This window comes from Lactuca saligna, chromosome 7, assembly GCF_052625555.1.
Source record: "Lactuca saligna cultivar CGN05327 chromosome 7, ASM5262555v1, whole genome shotgun sequence".
Lineage (NCBI taxonomy): Eukaryota > Viridiplantae > Streptophyta > Magnoliopsida > Asterales > Asteraceae > Lactuca > Lactuca saligna.
The window spans coordinates 73,015,179-73,039,446 of record NC_136423.1 but is presented as its reverse complement, the minus strand read 5'-3'; positions in this window follow the sequence as shown (position 1 = coordinate 73,039,446).

The following is a 24,268-nucleotide window of genomic DNA, read 5'->3' as shown; positions in this document are numbered from 1 at the left end:
TGGAGACAAACTGTCGGATTTCTATCTTTAGCATGCTTAATTACCAATTCATATGAGCTTGCTCAAAGTAGCTAACCCAGTACAAAACATATCTGTCTGTAACATCTTGGTGATCTTTGTCACCAACTCAGTCTCCTGCCCTAAATTGAAGTACTCCTGAACCAGCCTCTCCCGCTCTACCTATGGAACATATCTTGACTGAAGCATATCAAAGAACTACTCTCATGAAACTACAAGTCGCTGCTCTAGGGGTGTACGAACTACAAACCAACCTCCACCAATACTTTGCTCCAGACCGAAGAAGGTTCAGAGCGCACTTGACCTTTTGGTCAGTTGGGCAAGAGCATGTAAAGAAACATCCCTCGACATCAAATAACCACCTCATGGCTATGATCAGATCCTAAACTCCTTTAAACACCGGGGGCTTCGTATTATTGAAGTACTGGTACTAGAAATCCCTCCCAGCGCAAATTCCCACTATAGCAATGACTGCGGCGGCTGAAGCAGTAGTAGTCTTAGAGAGTGCATCGTATTGGTCATCAAAGAACTCCATCATAGCAGTCTTAATAGACCCAAACAACTCTGGTATCTTACTCCATTTGATAGAAGTGACCTCCTTCTGAATGACCTCCCTAACCCAGTCCTCTATCAAAGAAGGCCTATCCTGGCCACCCGCTCCTAATCTTGATCCGGATCCTCTCTCAAATTGCCTCATAACTGCCATACTGAAAATAAACAAGGGAGATATTATATAAACACATATTAGTCAATAGGGAACAATTCCTACAAAACCGAAGGGGTTGTGACTTCCCTTCTATACATACGGGTCCTTTACTTCCGGTTGTACGGGCCCATACTACGGTCCACACCAACTTGTATTTTGCTTAGAATATCAACACATCAACCCTAACAATACTCAATTAAATGCGCATACAACCTATTCTGACTTCCTAGAGGAAGGCTAGACCTTACACAACTGGTCAGCTGACCACACACAACTCATCCATGAAGCTTCCACCAACCCTACAACACTCGTGTATGCTAATCATTCATAATACTTGATCCTATAGATAGTCGAATACCTGACTCTACCCTAATCCTACAACCAAACATGGAATAAGAAATAAGGATAAATGAAAAATTCTTAGGCGATAAAATCTTAGTTATGTACAATTTTGATGTATACACTAAGCAACTACAGTAATGATGTCAATTTCATATAAGAAAAACCCTAGGTTGTCAGGAATCATATAATCAGGTAGCTCTAACATGTGATTCCTAAAGATCCCTAGCCTATGACTAGCAAGCTGTTCTAACATATCACAATATCAAATAACAGTGTCGTAATTTGGGGTCTACTTACTGGCTCCGACTGATCGTCCACATCGCATCCTCTCTTGATTATTTTTAAAACAATTTTGGAAATCATTTTTAAAACCTTTTTATTTCCTTAGTTTGAGACTGATTTCATATGTGTGTTCCTCCAATTCACTCAAACCAAGGCTTTGATACTAGCTTGTAACGGATCAAAAATCATAACAAAATAAAACTTTTAAAGATAACACATACTCATAAAATACAAAAACATTGTTTCCAAATTGTTAACCCATATCAGAGTATCCCAAAATCATAAAGCAATAAACAGAGGATCTGTATGGTGATGTCTTCGCCTTCCCGCGATTATTAGAAGTATCTGAAACAGCAACTAAAAACCATTATCTAAAGATTAGTCAATTCCCCCAAAGTATCAACACGTAGGAAAAGAGCACACACACACACATACACAAACACACACACACACACACATATATATATATATATATATATATATATATATGACATCATATAGGGTCCAATCAACCATTTGGTTGGAATAACCTACGCACAATTAACTTCCTGGTCATATCATCCTCGGGATGGAATACCCCAGGTTGGAATGCCAATATACAAAGGGTCCACTTAGTTATTGGACTAGAATACCTTCATGCCCTCAATACGAGTGTCGCATGCCAACTGATCCTCAACTCGTATATGGAATGCTCTTGAGCCCTCAATATGAGTCTGGCATGCCAAACGACCCTCAGATCATATCTGGTACAGTGAGGAAAACTCACCTCAAAGTCTGAACTATAGTTGATGAGGTCCCGACTCCGAATCTTAGCTCTAACTGTCACCTATTCATCTAAATGACCAATTCTCAAACAACATTCAAAATACGCAAAATACCCCTTGGTCAAATTCAAGGTTAAACTGGTCAAAAATCAACAAGTCAACTAAGTCAACACAGCCGACTCAACACAGAACGCGTACGCATGGCATACCCTAAATGTTCTTGCGGCGTACTCAAGCATTGACCACTATTGGGGAGGTTTACCATATATGTGATGCGTACTCAGGTGACGCAGGGCGTACACCATTCTTCCTAAAAACTCATTAAGAGCTTAATGCCTTAAGCTCAGATGTCCATCTTTCAGATTTAAGGCTAAATCGTCCTCAAGAGTCATAAAGTTTCCAAGTTTACGACTTTGCATGCCATTAAGTGCTTAACTCAACATCTTAATACATTAAGACACTCTAAAGGATGCATGGAACATCAGTAACCATTAAGACCCCGTTTTTATGTCTCAAGACCCTTCCTATGATCTAAACGGATGGCTTAATGGGTTAAGAATATGTCATGCTCAAGAATCACCTTTTTGGGACAAAAATGTGTCTCAAAAGAGCAAAAGTCTAGATCTGTAAGATGGAGTGGTAAAGATGCAAGGTTTTTACCTTCTGGATCTTGCTAACAAGAAAGAAAGCTAAGATCCAAAGTTCTTTCCAAACTCCAAGCTCTCCACACCACTCTCTACTTCTTTAAGGACATTTATAAACACTCTAAAGGCTCTAAAATGATCTCTTTCTCTTAGGGTTTGCTTGTGGGTTGATTTCATTAATGGAGGCTGAGTAAGAATGAGATGTGAGGATATGATGGGATGTAAATATAAGCTAAAACCTATAAATTATGGTTTGCATGATCTTCACGTACGCCCTTCGTACGAGGTGTATGCCCAATGTACTAAGGTGCGCCCTAGTACGCTCGACATACTCCCAAAGTACCAAATTTACCGAAGTGCCACTATGGCTCTTTTGCACTCTTTCTCATAATTAAGGACCGAAATGCAATATAATACAATTATAGGATCAAAATTAGAAGTAGCTCATCATTGGGATGTTAGAATTTGTATGTAAAAGAGCTCCTTTATGAAGGATTTCATCTCTTAGTCTTACACACTCATAAAAAGCATAACATGCATGCATGTTAGGTTATCTCTCAACTTTTGTTCATACATGAAGATTACTTGCTTTGTGACGTTCTTTTTATGTTGTTATTGGGATAAAAACATAAAGCTTGAGAGTCTTAAGAGTTTTATATAAACAGAACTAGCATTCTATATCAAGTTAAGTCATTGTTGGTGTCTATAAATTTCATTAATATTCATCAACTTCCACGCCTCCCAAGAGGACCCAAAGAACTACAAAGGTTGTTATTTCTTCGTCCTTTCTTCAATTGGTGTTTTAACCTTTCTACAACTTGTGAGAAGATCCTTGGTGGGTTTAAACTTGATTGATGTTGTTCAAATTATCAAGTATTCCATTGCCTAAAATCATGGTTTTGAAACTAATTTTGAATAAAACCCCAACAATATGGTATCCACACCACCTTGCAAGTTTGGTTATATTTTTTGACTTTCGGAAATCTTAATTTTTGGAGAATTTGGATGACTTTGTTTTGTATAAAAACAAGTTCATACATATTTTCTATCACAACTTTTAATTGTTATTTATTTTATGTCACCAAAGTTTCATGCGCGTACAGCCTATTCTCACTTCCTAGAGGAAGGCTAGACCTTACACAACTGGTTAGTTGACCACACACAACTCATCCATGAAGATTCCACCAACCCTATAACACTCGTGTATACTAATCATACATAATACTTGATCTTGTAGATAGTCGAATACCTGACTCTACCCTAATCCTACAACCAAACATGGAATGGGAAATAAGGATAAATGAAAAATTCTTAGGCGATAAAATCTTAGTTATGTACAATTTTGATGTATACACTAAGCAACTACAGTAATGATGTCAATTTCATATAAGAAAAACCCTAGGTTGTCATGAATCATATAATCTGGCAGCTCTAACATGTAATTCCTAAAGATCCCTAGCCTATCACTAGCAAGCTGTTCTAACATATCACAATATCAAATAACAGTGTCGTAATTTGGGGTCTACTTACTGGCTCCGACTGATCGTCCACATCGCATCCTCTCTTGATTATTTTTAAAACAATTTTGAAAATCATTTTTAAAACCTTTTTATTTCCTTAGTTTGAGACTGATTTCATATGTGTGTTCCTCCAATTCACTCAAACCAAGGCTTTGATACTAGCTTGTAACGAATCAAAAATCATAACAAAATAAAACTTTTAAAGATAACCCATACTCATAAAATACAAAAACATTGTTTCCAAATTGTTAACCCATATCAGAGTATCCCAAAATCATAAAGCAATAAACAGAGGATCTGTATGGTCATGCCTTCGCCTTCCCGCGATTATTAGAACTATCTGAAACAACAACTAAAAACCATTATCTAAAGATTAGCGAATTCCCCCAAAGTACCAACACGTAGGAATTAATCTCAATTAATATGTTATTCTTATAACATATTAATAAATAAAAATTAATCTCTTTCTCCATAATTCATCTTATCAAATTGATATGGTGAACGCAACCCAAAAGGACCACGCTACTATCGGGTCAAGTACATACAAATTATAGTTATGGGCTAAGACACCTAATCTAACAGTCTCGAACTTGGATAAGTCTAATAACTATAACTGCAAGTACAACTTCAAAATCCGATTAGCAATCGTAACTCTCAAAAGCCGTTGTCGAACTTAGACCTAGTCAATGATGCGTCCTTTAGATAAGGGATTATGTAGTTCTCCATTGTTAAGATATCATGTGGAAAAAGACATGGAATAAATTCATACTCATTTTCCAATAGTTTGTTTCCTGATTTCTAATTTGTTTTACATAGAACTTAATTAAACACATCAATTCAGTCCTGATCGGGCCCCGACACATAAGTACACACAAAATCATCGAAGGGACCAAGATATCGCTTTTAATCCTCTTAGTATAAAAGGAAAATATAAAATTTGAGTTATATACTTGTACTTTTACTTATTAAATTATACACAATAATAAGTTTTATGACATCAATTTATTTGATGCATTTACACACTATCAATGCAGAAGCAAATTTTAAAGAACAACTCATATATCTCATTCTAAAGACAATACAATATTATCATCTCACAATGACTCATTATAAATTCCATGGAGTGGTTCATATAAGCGTGGGTTTAATCCAATACTCAAATCTTATCACAAGAGTACTCATGAACATTGCACCAAGCCTTTGCTATGTCTAAATGCTTAGACAATGTACAAACCAATTAATGATAGTCTAACCTGATAACCTACTTCCAAAGTATGATCAACTGTGGATAATTAGAATAATCCTATTATTCTGGAAGTCAAAACATGCAAAAGTGAAATAATAGTAAACAATTGACACAAGATAGTAACTTTACTCATAAATAAAACTCCTTTATTTAATCATCAAATTTAAATTACATTTTATCTATTACATGTTTCTAAAGAACTATCTAATTAATAAAACTAAAATCATCCTTCAGACCAATGCTCCTCGCATGCTGTAAGTGCTTAACCCTACTTAGACCCTTTGTGAGGGCATCTGTTGGTTTTCTCCTTTGACGATACCCTCTTTACTATGAGGAGTATCTCTTTTACCCTATATCTGATGAGGTGGTATTTTCTATTGATCTATCTGGATCTACCATGATCACTCACTTCCTTGGTCAAGACAACCACTCTTTCGTTATCGTAGAAAATCTCCATATGTTCCTTCATGGCTGGTACAACTCCAAGGTCTCCGATGAATTTCTTCAACCATATCGCCTCCTTTGATGTTTCGCTCACTTCTATGTACTCTGATTCGCACATTGAATATACTATAGTCTCGTGCTTGGAACTTTTCCAAGTCACTGCTCCTCCATTTAGGGTAAATACCCAAACCGACTGAGAGCAGAAGTTATCTCTGTCGGTCATAAGAATGTCCTTTGTCGGCTAACCACACTAAAAGAAAAAGCCACATCAGGGCGAGTATACGTCATAGCCTACATGATCGAGCCAATGGCGGAAACATATGGTACTCAAGTAATTTCCACTATTTCAGCATCAGTACTTGAGCTTTGAGTCTTACTCGATTTGGTATTCTCTGTATTGGTAACTCCCCTTTCTTGGAATTCTCCATGCTAAAATGTTTCAACACTTTATCCAAGTAAGTACTTTGACTAAGTCCTATTAGTCTCTTACTCCTATTTCTCAATATCCTTATCCCTAGAATATAATCAGAGTCTTCGAGGTCCTTCTTAGCGAAACACTTTCCAAGCCAGGACTTAACCTCCTGCAAGGTCAGGACGTCGTTTCCTATGATTAGTATGTTATCCACATAGAATACGAAGAAACTAACTAGATTTCCACTAGCTTTGACATATACACATGACTCAACATCGCTTCTCAAAAAAAACAATCCCTTTGACTTTCTCATCGAAACAAAGATTCCATCTGCGAGATGCTTGTTTCAATCCATAGATGGATTTCTCAAGCTTGCTGACTCTATTCATGTACTTTGCATCCATAAAACCCTATGGTTGATTCATGTAAACATCCTCAGCCAACTTTCCATTAAGGAAAGTTTTTTTGACGTCCATCTGCCATATTTCATAATCATGAAGCACAACTATGGCTAACATAACCATTATAGACTTGATCTTGGCCACTGGTGAGAAGGTCTCGTCATAGTCAACTCTCGGAGTTTAAGTGAAACCCTTTGCAACCAATCATGCCTTGAATGCGTGCAATTTCCCATCCATGTCAATTTTCTTTTTGAAGATCCACTTGCACCAGACGATCTTATGACCTGGTACATTGTCAACCAAGTTCCAAACTTGATTGTGATACATGGGCTGAATCTCACTGTCCATTGCCTCTTTCCATTTTTCAGACTCTGGGACTGCCATGGCTTCTTTGTAGTTGTTAGGTTTATCCATATTTATTAGTGTACTATCACTAATAAACGTATCACCCTAAGAAGTTATATCGAAGCCATATAACCTGGGTGGAACACTAACTCTACAGGAACGTCTAAGAGGTAAGCACTCGTCAATCGATTCAACAGGAGTTTCCTCCTCGGGTTGAGTGCTAGTGTTTTAGGTTCCTTCATCACTTGATACTTGAATCTCTTCAAGGTCAATTTTCCTCCTACTATCCTCTTGCCATATGAGTTCTCTCTCTCGGAAAACCCTTCTCCTTGCAACGAAGAAAACATTGTCACTCGGTCTATAGAAGAGATATCCAAAGGAGTTATGTGGATAGCCGATGAAAATACATCGCTCACTGCAAGGTTCAAGCTTGTCGGGATACTCTCGTCTTGTGAAAGCCTCGCTAACCCAAACCTAGATATGTGCCAATGAGGGAACCTTCCATGTACACATCTCATGAGGTGTTTTGGCAACCTTCTTAGTTGGGACTAGATTAAGGATATCGGCGACAGTGTCTAAGGCACACCCCCAAACTGAGATAGGTAACGAAGCTTGACTCATCATGGAACGAACCATGTACAACAAGGTTTGATTGTGCCTCACAACCACACCATTCAGCTGCGGTGTCCTAGGTGGTGTTAATTGTGAAATATTTCCACATTCGTTAAAATAGTCGTGGATCTCGGTACTAAGATACTCACCACATCGATCGGATTGGAGCATCTTTATCTTCCAGCCTAAATGATTTTCCACTTCTTGCTTATACTCTTTGAACATTGCAAAAGTTTATGAGTTATTTTTTATTAAATAGATATACCCATATCTGCTATAATCATCGGTGAAAGTCTCGTAGAAGAGATATGCATCCCTTGCGGTGGATCTAAAGGGCCCACACATGTCGTTGTGTATGAGATACAGTAATCCCTCACCTATTTGACAAGTACCAGTGAAGGGTGACTTAGTCATCTTTCTAAGTAGACAAGATTCGCACGTGTCATCATACTTTAGGTCAAATGACTCCAACACTCCATCCTCTTGGAGTTGGGCTATGCACTTCTTGTTGACATGTCCAAGACGACAATGCCACAAGCATGCCTTGTCCAAACCGTTGGACAAATCAATATGCAACACATTATTTCCTAGGTTGTCTAAAACCATCACAGTTTCATATATACCATTACAATGCAATGCTTCAAAATAACATTTACCATTATAGAAAGCATTAATAGAACCAACTTTATTATTAAACGAAGATATAAAGCCTTGTTTATATAAAAAATGAAAAGAAATAATGTTTCTCGCCATTTCTGACGAGTAGCAATAATCATTCAAATCTTACCCTAACCCATTACTAAGCAATAAAGAATAAACTCCAAACTTGTTGATAAGCGATTCTCTCCTATTCCTCATGATCAAGTTCATCTTCCCATGCTCCCACATCCCTACTTCTTGTTAGACCCTGTAAATCATAACAAATGGTGAAAACCGCACCCTGTGTCAAGGACCAAAGAACTAGCATGTGATGAGTTATTAGATTGAATAGTGTAAATACTTGCGAATGTAGGCTTTATCTTTCCATCCTTGATATCTTGCAGATACTTCGAGTAACTTCGTTTCCAATGCCCTCTATTGTGACAGTAGAAGCACTATGAATCATTCGGATTAGATGAAGGAGCAGCAGAACCTGTCACAATTAGTACTTTAGGGATAGGAAATTCTATATGTGTGTAATTACTTTTGGAGAATTCTTGTAATCCTAACTATTATGTTATGCATGTTATTCATTCAACAACAATAGTTTGAATCAAAAATTCACATGTGAATCGCTAAACCTAATTCAGTGCACTACATTTACTCAACTTTGGGTTTGAAACCCTAACTTCCTGGTTCAAACTTTTATTGGACCAAGATCTTCTTATTGGGCCTAATGGACCAATAAACCCTCAAATGGATTCTTTTGGGCTACGAAACCTCATTTGGTCCCTATTTGGAACCATATTCAATAAAGAATAGCATTTTGGGCCTTAAGACTCATCATGGGCCTTATTGGGCCGGAAAACATCTTCTTTAATTATATGGGCCGAAAACCCATTCCTTCTATCACTTTGGGCTGTAAACACATATGTGGGCCTAATGGGCCAAAAATTTCCTTATTGGACCTTATATTTTCTATTGATATTCAATACTAGCCCAACATTCCTTTTCTTTTCACCCCCATCTCCATTTTCAGTTATATATATATATATATATATATATATATATATATATATATATATATATATATAACATTTAATTAATCTAAATAATTGACACCTCCTTATTGCATGGAGGATATCAATGCATCTAACCTCACATACATCTAAGAATCTCATGCTTCAGGGAAGATATTTCTCTCCTCTCTCTTTCTCTCTAAAACTCAGCCCTCCCCCCCACCATTTCAAACTTCATTCCATTTCTAAGTCTCTCTAAACTCTCAAGAACTCTGTCACTTTTACCTCTTCAAATTCGTGAGTTTGTGTGTGTGTGCAAGAAGATCACTTCAAGCTTCACACTTATGGTAAGATCATATAAACTCAAGTTGAATTATTCCATTTTGTGTTAAGGATTTACTCTCATAACTACCATCATTTTGTGTTTAAGCTTCTTAGAACTTCTTAAGTTCTAAATTCTTCCCAAAGGAACACTCCAAGGCCGAAAACACCTTCATTCTCTTTCATTTCTTCATCAAAACCGAATTTATCACCAAGATGAGCTTAATACCCCGTTGTTTTCTATTTTACTATGTTTTGGGGGAGAATACAAGTTGTGTAACGACCCGTTCCCGGTATGTTAATTCATTGGTAATTGTTGTAAGTTTTGCAAGAGGGACTCGGCGAGTTCATAGCCTGACTCGCCGAGTAGGGTCGCGACTTCGAGCACGCATGAGCCGGGGACTCGGCGAGTCCATATCCCTGACTCGGCAAGTCCATCCGTCTGGGTGAAACCCTAAATCCCCGGGTTGCCCACTATTTAAGTCACCTTATAGCCCCATTCTCTCCTCCCTCACCCTGAGAACACTGTGAGAAAGAACCCTAATCCACCCTTGTGTGAGCTAAGTGTTTTGTGCCATTTTGTGAAGGTTTGAAGAAGGAGAAGAAGAAAGGAGCAAGGAGAAGAGGTGTAGTGCAAAGATCCAAGGGCAAACCTGAGTTATTTGAGGTATTTTCGGATTTCCCCTCTTGTTATATGCTTTAAACCTCCATTAGAGCTCTCCTAGGATCTAGTTGATGCTTGTTCCAAGCCTTATGTTTGCATGAATGCCTTAATAAGTCGAGATATCTTTAGATCTGAATGATTGGGTGTTGTAGAGCCCAGATCTACTGCCTTTTTGGAGTTACTTTGCATATTAACCATAGATCTACTCATTTTATGCATCTTTTAGCCTTATTTCCCTTATTCATGAGGTTGTACACGTAAAGCTGGAAACTTTACGTGGTAAATCAGCTTATTGGACTCAGATCTATCAATGGTATGTGTTGGATTCAAGCAAAATCGAGTAAAAATCAGTTGCATGGCGGCAACTCGGCGAGTCGGGAAGAACGACTCGGCGAGTTGGGTCGCGAGTTCCCGATTCCTTCATTTTTATCAGTGTCGAGTGGATCCAGTGAGTTAGAGAGTGGACTCAGCGAGTTGAGAGTAGACTCAGTGATGGAGGGACTCGGCGAGTTGTTCATACAACTCGGCGAGTCCAAGGCAATCTTCTTAAGATCAAGAACAACTCGTCGAGTTTGTTCATACGGCTCGGCGAGTCGGATGAAGATTGTCTGAGTTCTTGGATCAAGTGGGTACTCGTCGAGTCAATGCCACACTCGACGAGTAGCAGCGTGTAGAACTGAGAAGTGAGAGTAGGACTCAGCGAGTTGGGCGGCCCAACTCGGCGAGTCAGCCCAAAAGAGAGTTGACTTTGACCAAGGGTAAAAGAGTCATTTTACCCAAGCGCAGTGTTTAGTATTTGATTGAGTGTGTTTATGGACTTGTAGCCGAGGAGATTCAGGAGCAGCAGCCGTTAGCTTCCCGAGCCACACACTCAGCAGCCAGCTTACGAGGTGAGTTTCCTTCCAGTAGGAACGGGTCTAAGGCCACAATGCCGGCCCGTTCAGTTAGCAGTAGTTTCCGGATTTAGGTCCGATGCAGTAACTAGTACGTTTGATGCCTTCGTGGCTCGAACAGGATTTGTGTGCTATGTTTTATGCGTTAAGTGTTATGTGTTCCGGGCTACGGCTTGAAGTAGTATGCCGTATATGTGTTCATGCTAGTTGATGTGTTATGCTATGCCATGTTCAGTCAGTCAGTTCCGGACTTCGGTCCGATGCATGGGACAAGGTCCCAGTCGGTTCCGGACTTCGGTCCGATGCAGTTAGTTCCGGAATTTGGTCCGATGCAGTTAGTTCCGGACTTCGGTCCGATGCAGGGGACAAGGTCCCAGTCAGTTCCGGACTTCGGTCCGATGCAGTTTCCGGGCTTCGGCCCGATGCAGTGGGTGAGGCCCAATATGTGTTTATATGTTATTGTATGGTATGTGGTAGTTTGGGGGAGCTCACTAAGCTTCGTGCTTACAGTTTCAGTTTTGGTTTCAGGTACTTCCGCAAGCAAAGGGAAGAGCTCGGGGTGATAGCATCGCACACACCACAGCTTAGCTTTTATCCTGGGGATGGTTTTAGTTGTTTTGGATTTGATATAGTATGATACAGTTTTCCGCACAGTATTTTATTATGATTTGGGATACATCGCGTATGTTTTTTTTATGTTATGATACTCATATTATGGTCTTGATTATATTGAAAAACGAAATTTTTGGGTCGTATTTTTGGGTCGTTACAAGTTGGTATCAGAGCCCTGGTTTGAGGGATTCGGATACACTTCCGGGTGTATCTAAACTCAAACTAAGGGAAATAAAAGATTTTAGTAAAATAAAAATGTTTTACCAAAAAGAATTTTGAAAGCACTTAGAAAGAAAGAATTGTTTTTAACAAGATAGAGGTGTGTGCATGCGGTCAGCCGAGCTCAAGTAAGTACTCCCAAATTACCCATACAAGTTAATTGTTCAGTTTCAGTTTCAGTAGAACAGCATGCTAGTATAGGACTAAGGATCTAGGAGAATGCCTTATGTGCCTGCTTATGTGTTACAGCTTTATGAGTATTGCATGCTAGTACTGAGTAGACAGCAGTAGGATAGCCTGATTAGGTTATGCCTGTTAGTGGAAGCTTAGCATCCTATGCTAGTGTAGTTTCTTGTTATGAGAATAGTTTGGCCTGAGTCTGTTTCCCTTATCCGAATGCTGCTTGCTTCGTGCTTGGTGGGGTTCTGAGTAATGGGAGTTAGTGATTAGGTGAACACGTCACACCACATGTTATCAGGTTTGAATAATCCCAGAGTGCTGGAACTGGCCCTATTGCGCAGCTCTTCTTTGAGTCCAACCGTTGTAGGTACGGATCTTTTACTTGAAGGATTATCTGATCCTCATCACATGTGATGGTGTTTAGGTGGTGGCTAACTGGCATTATGAGGAGACCTACAGCAGCTGAGGACCAGTCGTCTTGAGCTTGAGGTTTCCCTAGGGCAAGCCTAGGATGAGAGTAGCAGAGAATAGCAGTAGTAGAAGTGACTTGGTGGAGTCAAGGCAGTTCTTGAGGAAAGTACGGATAGATGTGGAAGGTAGTATGGGCCCGTACAACTGAAAGCAGAGGATCCGTACTCGAATCAAGGAAGGCCAAGACAAGACCAGGAAGCTTGTAGCAGTGTCATGATCCCTTGAGATATTTCAGTGTTCTGATGTTGTTATGATATGTTTCAGAATGGTAGTTTTGCGTCCGAGACTTGTAGTCGGCAGCTCAGATGCCGGAGGGGGATCAGGATCGGGATCAGGCCCGGAGGTCGGGCAGATGGATGAGCAGACTAGAGAGTTCCTTTCTTCTGAGGTTACCCGCATCATACTGGAGCAGATTCCTGTGATCTTCGGTTCGATCAAGGAGGGTATTTTAGAGCTGATGGATGAGAGATTGAGTACTTTCCGTGCTGAGATGGCGGCCGTGATGGGGTCGCGCACACTTATGTTCAGGGAGTTTAGGGCATGCGGGGCTCCAGACTATCATGGGGCGCGGGACGCCATAGCGAGTACCAGATGGTTGGCGGATGTGGCCAACGCTTTCTGCACTAGCAGGTGTCCCGAGGGGGACAAGGTCAGATTGGCGTCCTGTCTTCTGAAGGACAGGGCACGGGATTGGTGGGAGGAGGTCGGACATGCCATCGGGGATGATGCGGCATTGGATGCCATGTCCTGGGCTGATTTCTCTACCAGGTTCCGGGAGGAGTTTTCACCGATCATTGAGGTGCAGCAGTTAGCTAGGGAGTTCCAGGACCTTACCCAGACTACCGAGACAGTGGCGGAGATCACCGCCAAGTTCAGGGAGAGGGCCCTTCTTGTTCCTCAGTATGCAGCCGATGAGGAGATGAAGAAGGCCCGTTATCATGAGATGTTGCGGAGTGACATCTGCATGTTTGTGAGCCGGTCCAGTTGTAAAACGCTGGACGACATGATTGCTAGAGCCGGGGAGAGGGAGATTGATCTCGAGATGGAGAAGAAGAGGAAACCGGAGGCGGTTTCGGGTTCAGGCAGTGTGGGCAAAAAGCCCAAGGTTTCAGATCATAGGTCCAGGGGTCAGCAGAGCCACGGTCGGTGTGGCAAGTGTGGGAGATTGCACAAGGGGGCGTGCAAGGCAGGGAGTTCCGGCTGCTACAAGTGCGGTCGGACTGGGCATTTGAGTAGGGATTGTACGGTCCCTGCTACTACGGTTACAGCATCAGATCTGATTTGCTTTCAGTGCAATCAGAGGGGACATAAAAAGTCCAAGTGTCCCAGTTTAGCTGCTGTAGGGAAGGTGGTTGCACCTGCCCCTGCCACCTTGAGGATTACGGATGGCCGGCAGGGCCGATCTGATGCGCCAATGGCGAAGAGCAGGGCATTTCAGATGACAGCAGAGGAGGCGCGAGCGACTCCTGATGTGGTGACGGGTGTGTATCTTTCCTTCATATTTTAATTGTTATTATATCGTTTGAATATTACTTGATGATATGTTTTATTTAGGGTCGTTCTCGGTGAACGACATCTCTGCTTTGGTATTGTTCGATTCGGGGGCTACCCGATCATTTGTATCGCTTGCGCTTAGCAAGAGATTTAGCAGAGCTCCAGGGGAGCTGGATTGTCCATTAGAGGTTGAGATAGCCGATGATAGGACCGTGAGGGTCGGCAGAGTACATAGAGGGTGTTCCCTTCAGATATTTGATGAGCAGTTTTCAGTGGACCTGGTTCCTATTCCCCTGCGTGGGAATAAAGTTATTGTGGCCATGGATTGGCTAAGCCCCAATGGGGGCGGTGATTGATTGTGAGCTTCAGCTAGTGAGGGTTCGCACTCCCAGTGGGGGAGAGATAGTGATTCAGGGCGAGAGGCCCCAGCGAGGACCGACCTTTTATTCCGCCGCAAGGGCGAGGCGCTATGTTCAGCAGGGTTGCGCCGGTTTTGTAGCTTACGTCTTGGATGCCCGGGAGAAGGGCAAGACGACGATTGATGATGTTCCTATTGTTCGTGACTACCCGGATGTGTTTCCCGAGGATTTGCCGGGGATACCTCCAGAGAGGCAGGTTGAGTTCAGGATCGACCTAGTTCCTGGTACGGCTCCGATAGCCAAAGCACCGTATCGACTTGCTCCCCCTGAGATGCAGGAGTTGTCTACACAGCTTCAGGAGCTGTTAGACAAGGTTTTCATTCGGCCGAGCAGTTCGCCTTGGGGAGCGCCGATCTTATTTGTGAGGAAGAAGGATGGGTCGCATCGTATGTGCATTGATTATCGGGAGTTGAACAAAGTAACGGTGAAGAACTGTTACCCACTTCCGAGGATAGATGACTTGTTTGATCAGCTTCAGGGAGCGTCTTGGTTCTCCAAGATCGATCTACGTTCCGGTTATCATCAGATGAGGGTTAGAGATGAGGATGTACAAAAGACTGCTTTCAGGACCCGGTATGGTCATTATGAGTTCGTGGTGATGCCATTTGGGCTCACCAATGCCCCAGCCGCGTTCATGGATCTCATGAACCGCGTGTGCAGACCGATGCTGGATCGGTCGGTGATAGTATTCATAGATGACATCTTGGTATATTCCAAGACACAGGGGCAGCACGAGGAGCACCTGCGGGAGGTGTTGGAGACTTTGAGGAGGGAGAGACTTTTCGCAAAGTTCTCCAAGTGTGAGTTCTGGTTGCGCGAGGTGCAGTTTCTTGGTCATCTCGTCAACCAGAAGGGTATTTTGGTAGATCCGGCCAAGATTGAGGCCGTGATGCAGTGGGAGGTCCCGAGGTCTCCATCTGAGATTCGGAGCTTCCTAGGGCTGGCAGGGTATTATCGGAGATTTATTCAGGACTTCTCCAAGATAGCAGTGCCGCTCACCCGACTAACCAAGAACTCGGTGGTTTTTCGTTGGGGGCCTGAGCAGCAGGCGGCGTTCGAGACTCTCAGACAGAGATTGTGCGAGGCTCCGATCCTTACCTTGCCAGAGGGAGTAGAGGACTTTGTAGTCTATTGTGATGCTTCGATCACAGGTATGGGAGCAGTATTGATGCAGCGAGACCATGTGGTAGCTTATGCCTCGAGACAGTTGAAGCCTCATGAGGCTAATTATCCTACCCACGACTTGGAGCTGGGGGCAGTTGTATTTGCCCTCAAGATTTGGAGACATTACCTTTATGGGGTCCGCTGTACTATATACACGGATCACAAGAGTTTGCGATATCTTATGGATCAGCCGAGTTTGAACATGAGGCAGAGGAGATGGTTGGACGTGCTGAAGGACTATGACTATGAGATCCTTTATCATCCAGGGAAGGCCAATGTGGTGGCCGACGCCCTGAGCCGCGAGGTGTCGACGGCCCCTATCAGAGATCTGTGTATGAGGATGACAGTGATCACTCCGTTGTTGGAGCGGATCAAGGAGGCTCAGATGGAGGGCCTCAAGGAGGAGAGGCAGAAGTGTGAGAGGATAGTGGGCCGAGTAGCTTCATTTTATTACGACAGTCGGGGTTTGTTGACGCTTCATGGTAGGGTGTGGGTACCGTACTGGGGTGGGGTACGGCAAGTATTGATGGACGAGGCTCATAAGTCTCGATTTTCTATCCACCCAGGAGCGACGAAGATGTATCGAGATCTTCGACCTGATTATTGGTGGCCCTGCATGAAGCGGGACGTCGCTTGGTATGTTGAGAGATGTTTGACCTGCCGGAAGGTCAAGGTGGAGCACCAGAGACCTCACGGAAAGATGCAGCCGTTAGACCTTCCCGTGTGGAAATGGGAGGATATCACCATGGATTTTGTCACCAAACTCCCCAGGACCGCACGTGGAGTGGACTCGATATGGGTAGTAGTGGATCGGTTGACGAAGAGTGCTCATTTTATTCCGATTCAGGAGAGTATATCGGCGGAAAAGTTAGCCAATATCTATGTGCGGGAGATTGTGGCACGTCATGGAGTACCGGTGTCGGTGGTGTCGGACCGAGATGTTCGTTTCACGTCCAGATTCTGGAAGCGGTTCCACGACGAGATGGGTACTCGTCTCCATTTCAGCACTGCTTTCCACCCTTAGACTGACGGGCAGAGCGAGAGGACGATTCAGACTCTTGAGGACATGCTTAGGGCATGTGTTCTAGATTTTGGGGGCAGTTGGGATACGTATCTTCCGTTAGCGGAATTCTCGTATAACAACAGTTATCATGCGAGCATTGATCGACCTCCTTTTGAGATGTTATATGGCAGGAAGTGCAGGACCCCGATTTGTTGGGGCGAGGTCGGTCAGCGAGTCATAGGGAGCACCGAAGTGGTGCTCAAGACGATTGAGTTGATCCAGCAGGTCTGTAGTAGGCTGCAGACTGCGCAGAGTCGGCAGAAGAGCTACGCCGACAGGAGGCGTTCGGACTTGGAGTTCCAGGTGGGAGATGTGGTTCTTCTGAAAGTCTCACCTTGGAAAGGTGTCATCAGGTTCCGGAAGAGGGGCAAATTGGGCCCAGATTTATTGGTCCTTTCAGGGTTTTGGCTCGGGTGGGTCGGGTTGCTTATCGATTGGATCTTCCCGAGGAGCTTAGTCAGATACACAACACCTTCCACGTGTCGCAGTTAAGGAAGTGTTTGGTGGATGAGACAGCACTCGTTCCCCTAGAGGACATTCAGGTTGATAGCGGCCTGAATTATATTGAGAGGCCGGTCGCGATTCTGGAACGGAAGATCAAGACCTTGAGGAACAAGGTAATTCAGCTAGTGAAGGTGCAGTGGCAGCACCGGAAGGGGTTTGAATGGATGTGGGAGGCTGAGGAGGAGATGAGAGAGCACTACCCGGAGATATTTGCAGATCCAGCCGAAGCAGACTTCGAGGACGAAGTCTGAGACAAGTGGGGGAGAATTGTAACGACCCGTTCCCGGTATGTTAATTCATTGGTAATTGTTGTAAGTTTTGCAAGAGGGACTCGGCGAGTTCATATCCTGACTCGCCGAGTAGGGTCACGACTTCGAGCACGCATGAGCCGGGGACTCGGCGAGTCCATATCCCTGACTCGGCGAGTCCATCCGTCTGGGTGAAACCCTAAATCCCCGGGTTGCCCACTATTTAAGTCACCTTATAGCCCCATTCTCGCCTCCCTTACCCTGAGAACACTGTGAGAAAGAACCCTAATCCACCCTTGTGTGAGCTAAGTGTTTTGTGCCATTTTATGAAGGTTTGAAGAAGGAGAAGAAGAAAGGAGCAAGGAGAAGAGGTGTAGTGCAAAGATCCAAGGGCAAACCTGAGTTATTTGAGGTATTTTCGGATTTCCCCTCTTGTTATATGCTTTAAACCTCCATTAGAGCTCTCCTAGGATCTAGTTGATGCTTGTTCCAAGCCTTATGTTTGCATGAATGCCTTAATAAGTCGAGATATCTTTAGATCTGAATGATTGGGTGTTGTAGAGCCGAGATCTACTGCCTTTTTGGAGTTACTTTGCATATTAACCACAGATCTACCCATTTTATGCATCTTTTAGCCTTATTTCCCTTATTCATGAGGTTGTACACGTAAAGCTGGAAACTTTACGTGGTAAATCAGCTTATTGGACTCAGATCTATCAATGGTATGTGTTGGATTCAAGCAAAATTGAGTAAAAATCAGTTGCATGGCGGCAACTCGGCGAGTCGGGAAGAACGACTCGGCGAGTTGGGTCGCGAGTTCCCGATTCCTTCATTTTTATCAGTGTCGAGTGGATCCAGTGAGTTAGAGAGTGGACTCAGCGAGTTGAGAGTAGACTCAGTGATGGAGGGACTCGGCGAGTTGTTCATACAACTCGGCGAGTCCAAGGCAATCTTCTTAAGATCAAGAACAACTCGTCGAGTTTGTTCATACGGCTCGGCGAGTCGGATGAAGATTGTCTGAGTTCTTGGATCAAGTGGGTACTCGTCGAGTCGATGCCACACTCGATGAGTAGCAGCGTGTAGAACTGAGAAGTGAGAGTAGGACTCGGCGAGTTGGGCGACCCAACTCGGCGAGTCAGCCCAAAAGAGAGTTGACTTAGACCAAGGGTAAAAGAGTCATTTTACCCAAGCGTAGTGTTTAGTATTTGATTGAGTGTGTTTATGGACTTGTAGCCGAGGAGATTCAGGAGCAGCAGCCGTTAGCTTCCCGAGCCACACACTCAGCAGCCAGCTTACGAGGTGAGTTTCCTTCCAGTAGGAACAGGTCTAAGGCCACAATGCTGGCCCGTTCAGTTAGCAGTAGTTTCCGGATTTAGGTCCGATGCAGTAACCAGTACGTTTGATGCCTTCGTGGCTCGAACAGGATTTGTGTGCTATGTTTTATGCGTTAAGTGTTATGTGTTTTGGGCTACGGCCCGAAGTAGTATGTCGTATATGTGTTCATGCTAGTTGATGTGTTATGCTATGCCATGTTCAGTCAGTCAGTTCCGGACTTCGGTCCGATGCAGGGGACAAGGTCCCAGTCGGTTCCGGACTTCGGTCCGATGCAGTTAGTTCCGGACTTTGGTCCGATGCAGTTAGTTCCGGACTTCGGTCCGATGCAGTTAGTTCCGGACTTCGGTCCGATGCAGGGGACAAGGTCCCAGTCAGTTCCGGACTTCGGTCCGATGCAGTTAGTTCCAGACTTCGGTCCGATGCAGGGGACAAGGTCCCAGTCAGTTCCGGACTTCGGTCCGATGCAGTTTCCGGGCTTCGGCCCGATGCAGTGGGCGAGGCCCAATATGTGTTTATATGTTATTTTATGGTATGTGGTAGTTTGGGGGAGCTCACTAAGCTTCGTGCTTACAGTTTCAGTTTTGGTTTCAGGTACTTCCGCAAGCAAAGGGAAGAGCTCGGGGTGATAGCATCGCACACACCACAGCTTAGCTTTTATCCTGGGGATGGTTTTAGTTGTTTTGGATTTGATATAGTATGATACAGTTTTCCGCACAGTATTTTATTATGATTTGGGATACATCGCGTATGTTTTTTTATGTTATGATACTCATATTATGGTCTTGATTATATTGAAAAACGAAATTTTTGGGTCGTATTTTTGGGTCGTTACAAGTTGGTTTTGTGTTAGATCTAATTATTTATTCATGTGTGTGTGTGTGTGTGTATTTTTATGATGTATTGTGTAAATATGTTATGAATCTATGTTAAACCGTCATAAACATGATATATTTCCAAGTCTTTAAGATCTTAGGAAATTAAGTTACTTTATGTAACTCATTATGTTGTTGAAAAGATAAACATGTTAAAGGATACTTTAAAACAAAAGAAGACCTAATGAGGGGCCATTTTTGACAAATAAACAAAAAGAGAGCATTTTGTGACAATTCAAGGTTTTGAGAGGACCAAAAGAGTCATTTTTGGATAAAAATGGGGTTTTAGGACATTCACGGTTTTAGGAGGATCAAAAGAGTCATTTTTGGATAAAAATGTATTTTTAAGAAATTCACGGTTTTAAAGCGTTCAAAGAGTCATCTTTTTTATTTTTTATTTTTTTTATAATAAAAATGGACTTATTATGACATTCACGGTTTTATATGGGTCAAAAGTGTTATTTTTTACAAAATGGGCTTATTTTGGGCCTTCACGGTTTTAATAGACTAAAATGGTCATTTTTCATAAAAGGAGCGTTATGTGGGAATTCACGGTTTCATGGGCTTGAAATGTAAATTTTTTGCCTTAATGGATTTAAAATGTCATTTTTATCAAAATGGGCATTATTTACAAACTTTCATTTTTAATGGGCTAACAATGTTATTTGAAATGAAAATGGACCTTTGTTGTAGATTTTGGTTTTAGTGGGCCAAATAACTAAAATTTGACAAAAGTGGGCTTTTATTGAAAAATCTTTATTATTTGGGCCAAAAGGTCATTTCTAAGGAAAGTGGGACTTTTATGTCACTTTAATAGTAATTGAGCCAAAAGAAGCATTATAATAACAAACAGGCTAATTACGTTGTTTTCACTTTAATTGGGCCTTGTATACTTATTACGTGTTTATTGGGCTTGATTGACCCATTTACACATTTGATGGGCCTCGTATATTCATTTCATGTTTATTGGGTCTTAAATACCTATTTACATGCTTGTTGGGCCTTGTGTCCTCATTACATGTTATTTTGGCCTTATAGGCCCATTGATTTTCTTATTGGGCCTCACGACACATTTTATGTTAATCAGGCCAATAACAAACAACATTTGAAACTTTGATAAAAACAAATGATATTTTCATCACCAATGTTTTGTAATCAAATGCATACTCGAAACGTTATTTTAAAATGGTAAAGAATGTGATACATTGTTCGCGTAAAATTATTTAAGGTTCTTGTGAGACATACTTTCATTCGTACCTACCTAGTGTACAACCTTAAGTCGTGTAGGGAGAGCGAGAGTTTGTGCATAGATCTATACGGGGTTGACAGCCTGCACATGAGTTATTTGCTATAGCTAGACTAGGCTAGTCTAGGGTGATAAATGTCTTACCTTTAACTAGTCGACGCCTGAAAAACATCATTACAGGCAGATTAGTCATATCAAAAATGGTTATAATAACTCACATGGAGTTTAACAACGTGATAAATTTACGGAATACCTATATTATACTATTTATACACGTATGAGCTATCCAATTCTATAACACTCGGGTCTTATGGTTTAAAGACTATAACTCTTTTACGTATTGAAAATATCGGATTTTCTGGGAAACAAACATGATACCTTACATTTTACTTACAACAAAAAATCTAGAAATTTCTGGAACTCTCTCTTCATACATTTTAAAAATATGAGCACACATCGTATAATACAATATTTGAAAGAAAACGCTCAAACATTTTTTGTGGAAAATATCAGATTTTTTGGAGTTTACAAATGATAAAAAAAAAAACAAACTTTTCTTACAAACATGCTTATGAACTCACCAACATTATATATGTTGATCATTTTCAAAATAACTTGTATTCTAAGGGAATTGTTAAGCAGGTTGGTCAGCTAGAACACGTGGATTTTGTGTATTTTTGTTATCATCATACATGTGACATTTGGAATGTAATTTGTAAACCAACACACTGATGTAAACTATGATGGTTGTTATACTTCATGTGTGATGATGATATTGTCTTTGATTCAATTATATACACTGTGGTGATATTACAAGATGAAGTCACCCAACCCCCGGACATTTCCGCCGTCTGGTTCGGGGGTGTGGCAGAACCACCTTTGGTTCCAATTGAATAAGAACCTATTGGAGTATGTATCTAAGCCCATAACTATAATTGGCATGCACTTGACCCAATAGTACCATGGTCCATTTCGGGTTACCATCACCATAACAATTTGATAGATGGATATTTGAGAAAGAGGTTATTTGTGATTTATTAATATATTATAAGTATAATATATTAATTGAGAAATCATATTATTTAAGTAGTATTGGTCAAGAATTAATTTAGAATTAATTTAGTGATCAAATATACTAATTAAATTGGTATATATGGATTGGGCTAATGATCCATGATTGATTTATGATGGAATAAGCTTATGGGTTAGTCCATGAAGTATTAGCCCAAATCAAATACATGGATCATAAGTTTTAGTGTAAGAATTAGGGTTACTCTTGACTCTTGGAATTCTACACTTTATATATGTAACTTTAAGCCTAAAATTTGTTACCACTTGCATTCTAAGAAGAAGAAAGTGATTTTAAGTCACCATAACCTCTCTCATATCTATCTACTTGTTTATTGGTGCTTGTGACTTCTTTGAGGCACAACACTTGGGGCGCTAAGTTCTCTTAAGGCCAAAGTTCTACTAGCTACATGAAATGGTAATTAGTTTTATGATTCATATATGAAATTTTATATGCTAGTTTAGTCTTTATGCTTTGGAAACCAATATTACATGTATAATTAGAGAAAATTTAGATATAAAGCATTAGGGTTGTATGTACACCATAGTAATGTGTGAGTACATAAAATCCATCAGTGGTATCAGAGCCATGGGTGCTTTCTATTATGTTGATGCAAATGTTTGATTTTCAAAGTTGAAAAAATGACATTTTTGGCCACTGCCTGATAGAATCGACGAGTTGGATGATTTTTGCCTTGAACTTGAAGAATCCATTGTCTAGATCGACGAGTTGCATCACCAGATGGCAAATTTTTTGAGTTTATGTCATGTTTTGGAATAGGATCATTACTACAAACTGTTTTGGTTCATAAAAATTCATTTTTAATGATACGGTAATGTTTATCCCCATCCAATAACATGATGATTGTCAAATTTAAGATAATTACTTGATTTTGTGTAAAGCTAATTATTAATAGAATCTGAAGTTATCTTGCAATATGAATTAAACTAGGTCAAATTGGTAAATAATAAATTATATGATAATTGGATTAGTTAAACTTGATCTAATTGTTTCTTGAAGAGTTCCATTACTTGTCCTCAAGTTATGGAATATGAAAAGTCATCATTCATGAAACATTATTTCTCATAAGTTATGAAATTCCAAAGATCTTGAAAGGTTTCATGACTTTTCCTTAAGTTTGGAATTTGAAAGGTCTCATTCATGGAACTTTAAAATCTATAAGTTATGGAAATCAAAAGTCTTGACAAGTTACAAAACTCGCCCTCACGTTTTGGAACTTGGAGAGTTTCATTTATGAAACTTTAATTCCAAACCCTAGAGTTTTAATAGTTTAAAATTCAACCCTATACTATATTAATATTAAAGTATAATACTTATATATATATATATATATATATATATATATATATATATATATGTATGTATGTATAACTCTAGTCAGTCTTACCGTTAGTAGGCCTCAATCATAAAGTTGGTTTATAAGGGGGGGGGGGGGGGGTATAAGGTTACTGCCTATAAAATGGTGATTTAATGGGTATCCACTCTGACCCACCGCTTCCTTGACTAGCGAAGGGCTGTTAGCTGAACCAGTAGGATAGGATATCAATCCTCATTAATAAGTATAATGATATTATAAAGTAACTAAACTTTTATAAATTCCCAATCTTAGTTACTTTAGGAAAAATGTGAATATGGTGCTATCTCATGGAAATTGCGCTTTACACCTTGATAAGTCATTAGTGGAGCGTGTGTGGTTAACCAACACACTAATTTGGGACTAGAATGTAACGCCCGTAGATCCGAGCTAGTCAAATTAGAGGCAATAGGGGTCGAAAACGACTTTTCCACAAAATATTATTTAGAAAAAATAATCTTAACCAAGTTGTAGAATATGTCACAAGGTTTCCGTACATATAAAGAACGCTGAAATCCGAATTATAACGAAGAAGTTATGACTCGTTGAAGTTTCGCGACGGAACCGACACGATACCGGGAAGCGTAAATAGTGAATTTACGATAGAGCGAGATTTAGCCTTAGCGATCTAAACGAAAGTCATAGAATATGTTAAACTAAGAACATCGATAAAAAGAACGCCCAAATCTGACTTCATATGAAGAAGTTATGATTTTTCGAAGTTT